The sequence below is a fragment of the Pantherophis guttatus genome, chromosome 3 (genome assembly GCF_059756535.1).
Source record: "Pantherophis guttatus breed Tessera chromosome 3, ASM5975653v1, whole genome shotgun sequence".
Classification (NCBI taxonomy): domain Eukaryota; kingdom Metazoa; phylum Chordata; class Lepidosauria; order Squamata; family Colubridae; genus Pantherophis; species Pantherophis guttatus.
Genome location: NC_142065.1, coordinates 193,389,157 through 193,399,550, shown reverse-complemented (window position 1 = coordinate 193,399,550; position 10,394 = coordinate 193,389,157).

Genomic DNA, 10,394 nt, shown 5'->3' with positions numbered 1-10,394 from the left:
GTAAGCCGCCCTGAGTCTCCAGAGAAGGGCGGCATATAAATCAAATTAAAAAACAAAACAAAAAAACTTTATATGCTAGTTTTGTGGCCGCTCAAGAAATAGGCACGGGGAGAGTTTTGTGGCTCCTGGTGTTTTCTTTTCTGTGGGAAACGGGTCCAAATGGCTCTTTGAGTGTTTAAGTTTGCAGACTCCTGTCCTAGCCCCTTTTCCATGCACATGATTCAGACGCAGGTGGCTTTAATTGCATAGTTACAGCCACCATATTGACTCTTTTGAGTTCCCCAGAAAACACCCTTGTACTTAAAAAAAATCATTATAAATGGTGAGGTGGGCATCTCCAACTTCCTCCCTCCCTCCCTCCCTCCCTCCCTTCCTGCCTTCCTTCCTGATTAAACAGCTATATTTTTATTAAACAACCCTACTTTTTTTTATAAGAACAAAGTACCTTTTCCTAAGTACATTTAGCATGAGCATAGCAGTCATGCTATGATTTAAGCCAATCTAACATATGAAGTCACACCTGCTAAGGGCTGTTATTATTGTTTAATCAGGATTGGAAACTTTCTTTCAACTTTGTTATGATCAAGGAAGGGCAAGGAAAACATATGGCTATCTAAAGAATCATACCATATCTCTACCAACACCTGGCAGGACAAGCTTTCAAATATAAACAGGGAGTAAGCTCTAAACTCCTTAGTACTGATGATGTTACCTAATTGGGTAATGGGATGTCTGCAAGTAAACATTCAAGCTCAGATACTCTGCAGAATGATTCTGCAGAATAAAAAAATCATTTAGCAGAAGCAATTTTTAAAGAACCAACATAAAAGTATGAACAAAAGGAGAGAGAAAACAATACAAGACCCACTCACCCAAAAGCCAACACAACCTATTTCCTTGTTTTAAAGTATGCAGATATTAAATACAAAGGATTGCAACTTCTTTGGTTCAGACAATCCCAAACTAGTAAATTTCCCTATACTTCTAGGTCAAAAGTTTACCAAAATCCAGGGAAAAAATAACAACCCTCCCTGAAAAATGACCCCGTCACAACATTTTTAACAGCCTTTTATTTTACTGCCAAATGAGCTTGAAATCTGGAAAAATCATTACCCGCTTTGCACTTCATTCCAAAGATGTCACTTCCTCAGAAAAATGCAGGCTATTAACCTGTAGTGTAGAACAGTGCCCACAACCCCTGGGCAGTGGGCAACTACTAGTACGTGGCCTATTTGCAACCTTGCACGAGCAGTGGGCCAGCTCATTTGCACACACGCACGCAAGCTCAATTTGTGCAAGTTAAGTTGTGTGTGCACCGGCCCGCTGTTCACGCAAATTGAGCTGTGTGTGCACAGGCGTGCCAGCCTGCTGCTCACACAACTTGAGTCCCCACTCCTCCCGCTCTACCAGGCCACCAAGCCACAAAGGTTGGGAACCGCTGCTTTGGAACTTAAACATCAAACCATCATAGAACTGGACTTTTACACTAGGTATAAATAGAAAACCACATGAAAAGCAATTTCAATGTCCAGCTTGTTTTTCAGCTGCAGTAAAAAAAAATAACACCATAACTCATATATTCATTTCTTCGTAAAGATTACTATAAAACCTACTCAGTTTTGTAAATAATGTTTGGAAACTGTAAATTAATTTTGTGAAATAAATCCTGCAAACGAGCCACTTCATCTTGAAGTATTTATTTATTTTCAGCACTATTTCACCATCTGCGATACATAGTATATGAGAATTTTTAAGCTAGGTGGTTTTCTTTTATGTGAGCATTGATTAAAGTTTTTATATCCACTCTTTTCTAAGTTAAAGAAATATGACTTTATTTCATCTCCAAAAGGTTTCATCCCTTCCACTCCCATTTTTATGTGCATAAGTTCAATGTGAAGGCTGTAGACCAGGAGAGCACATCCATAAATAACTACCTGTCAGAAAACACAATGAAAAATTGGTAATCTCACAACACACATATAGGCTCAACCACAGTTTCAACTGGGAAACTATTGGCATTTTAGACCAAGCCAAATACAAGAACGTTAGAGAATTCCTGGAAGCCTGGCATTTAGAGAAATCAGTCATCAGTAGACACATAGAGATAAATCACATTTACACACCATTCAAAGGAGACAACAAAGGAAGGAAATAAAAACATCCCTTCCAGCAGCCAACATTCAGATAAGCAGACAAAAAATTAGGCAGAGTACTCTTATCAAGGAACCACCAAGGAGGAAAATATATCCCTGCCATAATTGTCAGGGCAAGCTATCACATATAAACAGCATCAAACCTCACACTTACACACCAATGATATTGCTTAGTTGGCTAATGGAATGTCTGCAAGCAAACAACCAAACATAGAGAGCACCAAGAGCAGTGGTGGGATTCAGCCAGTTCGCACCACTTCAGGAGAACCGGTTGTTAACTTTCTGAGCAGTTTGGTAAACTGGTTGTTGGAAGAAATCATTAGGGCAGAGAACCGATTGTTAAATTATTTGAATCCCACCACTGACCAAGAGCACCATGTGAATTTCACAAATTAGTTCAATTATTCTGACTGTAAATCAGAGGCATCTTAGAAAGGGTCATTAAGTTCATGAGCCCTTTTTACACACATCTAATGGGTGTGTGTAGCACATGTTAAAAATCAGCAGAGCTTTGATGGCTTGGTGGTGCCAAGCATTGTGAAAGCAGCATCTGTCCCTTGTATATGTCCCTGCTGTAAAGTATAGAATGAGCTGTTAAAGACATACTGTAATCTACCCCACATAATTTCCTTTCTGTTTTACTTTCTCTGCTACTTTCTTTTGTGGGTAACAGATAGATTCAGCTTTTGGCTGATCATCAGCTCCAAGAAGCTGCTTCTCCACAGATAAAGAAGATGTTTCTTTTATTTCTCCGTCTGCTCGTTTTCAGACACATATCTTTGCACTGCAGAGCAGTAATTTAAATAAAGAAATGCATTTTCTATTGACTCATAAAGGAATAAAGCCAGTAAAAGTCTGTGGAGACAGCTTTTAACTTGGGAGGTTTATTACAAGCCCAGGGTTACTCAGAGACACTCCATTTGTTGGACAAATGAAGCTGCAAATGGTTTGTTTAAGATTATTTAATGAAATGCAGGATAAACAGGGATTTGAATAAATTGTCCAGACCTCAGTGTTACTTTAACAAGAAAAAGAGGAATGGAAGCTGGCTGCAATGCACATAAAATGTATATAAAGTCAAATCTTGGCCTAAATAAGCTTTAAACTGAATCTACATTTTCATTGTAAGCAGAATTCTAAGTGAGCACATGTAAAATTGTGAACATAGATATTCCAGACTTAACAGATACCAGTAGGTAGGTAGGTAAGTAGGTAGCAGGGGTGGGTTCTAAATTTTTTTACTACCGGTTCTGTGGGCGTGGCTTATTTTGTGGGTGTGGCTTGGAGGTCATGTGACTAGGTGGGCGTGGCTAGCTGGTCAGAGTCATTTCTGGAAGGTCCTCGCACTTACGACCAGTCCTCACACTTACGACCCGACTCATTTGTTTGCTTTTAACACTGATCAGCTGTAGGACAGCCCTTTGAAGCCCCGCGGCAAGAGTTTAAACAGTTTTTTTCCCTCTAGTCATCAGCTGGGACTCAGGAGGCAGCAATAGATTGGGGGTGGGACCAAAGAAAAGGTAAGAATAACGTGGGGGGGTGGGGGGGTGGGAGGGCGGGGGGGGAGAACTGGTTCGGTGATGTCATATCGTCATCGCGACCGGCTCGGCCGGACCGGACCGAACCGGGAGGAACCCACCACTGGTAGGTAGGTAGGTAGGTAGATAGGTGTGTGGTTGGATGGATGGATGTGTAGGAAGTTAGCACTCACCCCTCTCCTAGAAGAATGAAATATTTTAGGAAATATTAAAAAGGCAGAATATTATATTTCCCTGGATGAGAAATGGAGAAACATGTTTTAAAGACAGCAGCTTCCTGTCTCCCCCCACCTTTGTTAATGGACCATCATCTGCAACACAATAGGACCCATCTAGCAACAGAAACTCCCCACATAGCACCTGGGAAGATTACATCAGCCAGCAAGACTAGCTAAGATCCCCACCCCCTGGGAGTCTGACAACCAATCAGGATACTCTTCCTGTGCCCCAGGAAGTTCAGAGCCCAGAGAGGGCATAAAACCCAGGAACTCTCAGCATCTCTTCCCTTTTCTGTTCAGGAACTCAAACCATATGATCCTGTCCATCATTAAACATCTTTCCAAGCAGTCTCCATGTTTCCAGTGCCTTTTTCCTCACTTGGAACTGAACCGAGAAGGATATTTCTTCCAATGGATGGATGGATGGATGGATGGATGGATGGATGGATGATAGGTAGATGATAGACAGACAGACAGACAAACAGACAGATAGACAGACAGCCAGACAATTTCCTAGAAATTCATCAGCTACTGATATGGGAACTACCAGCCAAAAATCAACATAGCATCAACTCTCAAAGTCAAAAATGATCAATACATCAGTGCAATATACACCATAAAACCAGGCATTCAAGACATACAATTGTTTGTTTCTCCCACTTATCAGGCTGATGTGATAGTTAAGTACCCATACTCCATTATGAATGGAAGAAGAGCAAAAAAGAAAAAGGGAGAATTCAACAGGTATAACCTAGACTGAAAATCATGTTTAAATTGTGACTGGTGCTTTATTATAGGACTTTCCCTCCTTGAGTGGACAGAGGCCAGTTAGCTGATGCTGGATAAGTTCACTATAGGATAAAAAAAAAAAAAAGGCCTGCACGCATATTGGTGATTAAACTAGATTTTCTCAAACCCTCAACTGTTGCTGTGTTTCTGCCGTCTATTACAATATGAGCAGGTGCAGCTGAGCTCCTGGCTTTCTTTTTAATCATGCCTGGATCAAACAGATGGGCGTTTTGTGGAGCATAGAAAATGTTTAAGAGATATCTGCCACTTCTCTCAGCTTTGCTTACATTTAAAGATTAAACCTATTTTGCACAGAGGCCTTTATAAAATGAAGATCCTACTTATAATTTACTCTGGAACTTCAACAGTTCTGAGGCATTTTCATATGCCTTCCTTCCTTGCCTTGACAGGGATTCTAATCGGGGTGGGTTCTACTTACCTTTACTACAAGTTTGCATCGCGTCCGCGCGCACACTCTTCTGCACATGCGCAGAAGCTTCTGAGTACGCGCAGATCAACTTTGATGACATCTGGGTCAGTGGGCGGAGCCTCCCACCAGTTTTACTACCGGTTCTTGCGAACTGGTCCTAACCGGGGGCAACCCACCACTGATTCTAATGGTTTTAAAAGAAATCCTAAAACACATTAGAATGGTAGGAAAAAATGATAAAGAAGGAAACCCTTCAGAGAATGGGAAGAAAAATTTTGATATTGTAATGTTTTGTTTCATTGTAAAGGGATAACAAAAAAAATGACTCGGTAGCTGCATATTAAAAACCTGCCTCTGTATCAAATTATGCTAGGAATTCTACCAATAATTTTATTAAATTATGGCCTTCTAGTTCCAATTACTTCTCATGTCATTATCGTTGTCATGCAACGAGCTTATAGTCAAGCTTCTATCAAAGTTTCTGTAGAGAAAGAATTCCTGAATACATTTCCAAGAATTGCTAAAACAACTGAATAGAATATCCAAATAATATAACTATAGCTTAACTGTAACATTTCATGTACACCTCTGATTAAAGTATATTTTGAAGCAGAAGAGGAGGAATTATGGATTTCCAGATGTTGTTCATCTCTCAATCACTGTGATGCTGGATATGTCATCTGGATGCTATAACCCAAATCATTTGGATGACCAAACATATACTGTATAGTCTTTCTTATATACTTCCATTGTAAATATATAAATATATAAATTATACCCCCACCCACCAAAAATTCCCCACCCCTAAACCACCCAAGTATCCACACAGCAGACCAAGTAATGCTGTCCAACAGCTCACTGATGGTGGCCCTTTAATTCATTGTTGAGTTCAATTATAGCTCTGGGATAAAAACTATTCAGAAGACATGTGGTCCAAGTTTTAATTGTTCTGTATTTTCTGCCAGAAGGCAACAGTTCAAAAAGATTGTATGCAGGATGGGAAGAGTCTCCGAGAATGTTGTGCAACTTCCTCAAACAGCAAGATGCGAAGATGTCATCCACGGTTGGTAGCTGAAGCCCAATGATATTCTGGGCAGTTTTAATAATTCTCTGTAGAGCTTTTATGTCCGCTGCAGAAGTTGCTCCCATACCATGCAAGAATGCCGTGTGTCAGGACACTCTCAGTGGTGCTGCGATAGTAGGACAGAAGTAGATACTGAGATAGATTTATCTTCCTGAGCATTCTCAGGAAGTACACAAGCATGTCAGCATTCATAGTCCATGAGAGGTCCTCCGAGATATAAATGCCAGAAATTTAAAACTACCCACCCTCTCAATAGTAAATGTATACCTCTCTTCCTCCTGAAGGCCATTATAAATTCTTTAGGTTTTTTTGGTGTTAAGTATAAGATTATTTTCTTTACACCACAATGTCAGCCCTTGTACTTCCTTTCTATAAGCAGACTCATCGTTCTTATTAATGAGCCTCATCACTGTTGCGTCATCCGCAAATTTAATAATTTCATTGGTGTTATACAATAGGGTGCAGTCATGTGTATACAAGGAATAAAGGAAGGGGTTTAGACATAACCCTGGGGGGCTCCTGTGTTTAGTATCAGAGTAGAAGAATGGTGAGATCCCATCCTTACTGACTGTGGCCTATCTGTCAGTCCTTTATCTACAAACAAATCCTGTGATTTATACCCAAATTTTAAGAAACAACCTGTTGGGTAGAATGGTGTTAAAGGCAGAGCTATAATCCATGATATGTGCTTAGTAAGAGTTTTCCAAGCATTCCCTTATGGATCCACAAGTATATTTGTTTCCACTGTAAAAACACTCTCCTAAGCAGAAATGTAGGCTGGTTCTGAAAAGCAATATATAAAAGGGAAGTTCATGACTGAGAACCGTAGTGTAATATATTAGGTTAGTCTAATTCCCAAACAGTGATACAGTGAATGATTCATGTGACATTTTGTCTTCTTATTACAATCCTTGTTAGAGAAATTAGGTTTTGAATCCATTTACTCAAAAAGATTGTGCTTCAGTGCACTTCACTGAACTTTGTAATATCTCAAAAATTAATATAAGGCATGTCCTCGTATTTTATGCCATTTCCCTCTTCAGTAGACTTGATGAGAAGATAAAGCTGTATTATGTAGTGACTGGCTTTCTTTGTTGTGACTTCTTCATTCTCTCTCTCTCTCTCTCTCTCTCTCTCTCTCTCTCTCTCTCTCTCTCCCCCCCCCTCTCTCTCTCTTCTTTCTCTCTCTCCATGTGTATATAATTAAGTCCAGTTAGACATGACCTTGTGGAGTTATCTGGAATGAGTTTGAGTCTGTGACATCAGATGAGGTGGATACAGTCCTTTGGGCTGTGAGCTCAGGCACTTGTTCATTAGATTCATGTTCTTCCCTTGCCCCACAAATTGTTAGGGTTAGTTGGGACGTGACCTTGGGAACTTGGATACCTGACGTGGTATCTGCTTCTTTCACAGGGGTTCTTTCAGCCTTGAAAATGGCAGTGATGCAACCCCTGCTCAAGAAACCATTACTTGATCCACAGATTCTGCACAATTTATGTCCCATCTTCAACGTTCTTTTTGGGGAAAGGTTTTTGACAATGTGATCAAACAATAGTTCCTGAGAATCCTACAGGAAATAGATTATCTGGACTCAGTCCAGTCAGCTCAGTCTGGGGACAAAATAACAGAATAACAGACTCGGAAGAGATCTTGGTAGTCTTCTAGTCCAACTCCTTGCTCAAGCAGGAGACCCTAAACCATTTCAGACAAATGTTAAGTGAATCACTGCAGTTGTTCAATTAAGAACACAGCTGTTAAGTGAAACTGGCTTCCCCATTGATTTTGCTTGTCAGAAGGTTGCAAAAGGTGATCACGTGACCTTGGGACACTGCAACCATCGTAAATATGAGACAGTTGTCAAGCATCCAAATTTTGAACACATGATCACGGGGATGCTGTAATAGTCATAAATGTGAAAAACGATCATAACTTGCTTTTTTTCAGTGCCATTGTAACTTTTGTAAGTCGACGACTACCTGTATATGTTAAAATTATCCAGGCTTCAAAAGGATTCTATTATTTTGAAATAGAACATTGGACTTTCTTTATCATTCATGAAATCTAGGACATCTGACTTCATGAAATGAGCCTCTGGCACATTTCTATTAATGAAATAAATTATGTAGCTCTTAGGCTGTTGGTTGTTTCAGATTTTCAGATAGAATTGTACATATATAAATCACTGAATCTGTTCAGCAAGTTCCAAATTAGAGGTATATAATTTATTTTGCTCTTTCCGTGGAAAGTTGCATGGGTCACCTTTAAATTGAATTTCCAAAGTCAATTCACAAAACTTTATTAGACAAAAGTTATTTGTTGTTTTAAACAATTCATTGTGTATATTTTCAGTGGAATTTTCATTATATTTAAAGACAATACCTAAGATGTGTTTGAAAAAGAGAATAGGTTTGAGGCAAGAAGAATATGAATATTTGCATAGTTTCAATTAAAGGGTGAGTGAATGAATTCAATGAAGCTTAAATTCTTTTACATATTTGCATACATGGTAGTTTACATTTATCACAGGAAAAGAGCAATTATTTGACTATAAAGTTTTCTGGGCAGTCAAATGGTTATACGTGTCTGTCCATTTAATTAAAAATTGCTAGATGTAGAATAATAATATGTATTAAGCCCATAACTGCAGAATTGAATCCTGCAAGAAAGATTCATAATAAGCACCATTAGTAAGGTTTCTTGTCAAGAAATTAGGGGGTTAATAATATACAAAATCTTGGAAATGGAATAAATCCATATTCTAGCATCCATTCATCAATGGATTGATTTAGGAGGATTTCTATGAGCTGTTTAAATCTTTTCTTTTTAGAATAGAAAGGATGGTAGGTCAAATCTGAGTTTCTACCTACTGTATATCCTAGGATAGGAAATAGTAGGTGACAAGTTGGCACCTACCTTACTATTTGGAACAGATGCCAGCCTCATTGTTTCTACTAAAACAGTCTATAGGAGCAGATCTTTTGATGGAAAAACATTGTTGCTGTTAGTTGCGAAGTCATGTCCGACCCATCACAATCCCATAGACAATGTTCCTCCAAGCTTTCCTGTCCTCTACCATCCTCTGGAGTCCATTTAAGCTCATGCCTACTGCTTCAGTGACTCCATCCAGCCACCTCGTTCTCTGTCGTCCGCTTCTTCTTTTGCCCTCAATCTTTCCCAGCATTAGGCACTTCTCCAGTGAGTCTGGAGGAAAAACATTGGAAAAGGCTAAAAAGATCAGGATGCAAGATGATAATGCCTAGTAGGTCATTACCACATTATATGTCTGGATGGAGCAAGGACCCTAGGCTTTTTCCTGGTTTTTGAGGTTAAGAAGGAGCAACAAAGATGATTAGGGGGTTGGAGGCTAAAACATATGAAGAAGGTTGCAGGAATTGGGTATGTTAACTAAGGATGATATGATAACAGTGTTCCAATATCTAAGGGTCTGCCACAAAGAAAAGGGGGTCAACCTATTCTCCAAAGCACCTGTAGGCAGGACAAGAAACAATGGGTGGAAACCCAACAAGGAGACAATCAACTTGGAGCTAAGGATAAATTTCCTGACAGTTACAACAATTAATCAGTAGAATGACTTGTCTCCAGAAATTGTAGGCGCACCAACATTGGAGGCTTTTAAGAAGAAATGGTATAGCGTTTTCTGCTTTAGCAGGAGATTGGACTAGAAGACCTACAAGATCCCTTCCAACTCTGTTATTCTGTTAACTCTTTTTCAGGCTTCCACTACAATTTTTCCCCCTTTAATTCTATTTTCAAAAAGGACAGGAAACTATTCTTTTGATCTTTAATTAGAGGGATATAAGTACTGAAAAAAAATGAGTTTTGAGGGGGCTGCTGGGATGTTTTATGGGAACCAGAACATCAAAGGGAGTTAATCATGGATAATATTTCAATCACTTAGCCTAAGTAATTTTCCATAGCCAGATAAACTATGCAAATGAATAGTCATGACGATAAGATCAGAGCTTTTCCAAAAATGGATTTAATGAGAGAACCGAACAAGTAGTTGAATTATTAACAGCTGATGGCTGTTTGAGAAACAGGGCAGAAAATAGAAGAAAAATGGTGTCAGGGCCGCTACTTCAGTATCTTGATCTTCTAAGCTACAGAGCGTAGAAAACTAGGAAGAGAGATTTAATGGTGAAGGAAAAGACAATTTTTATC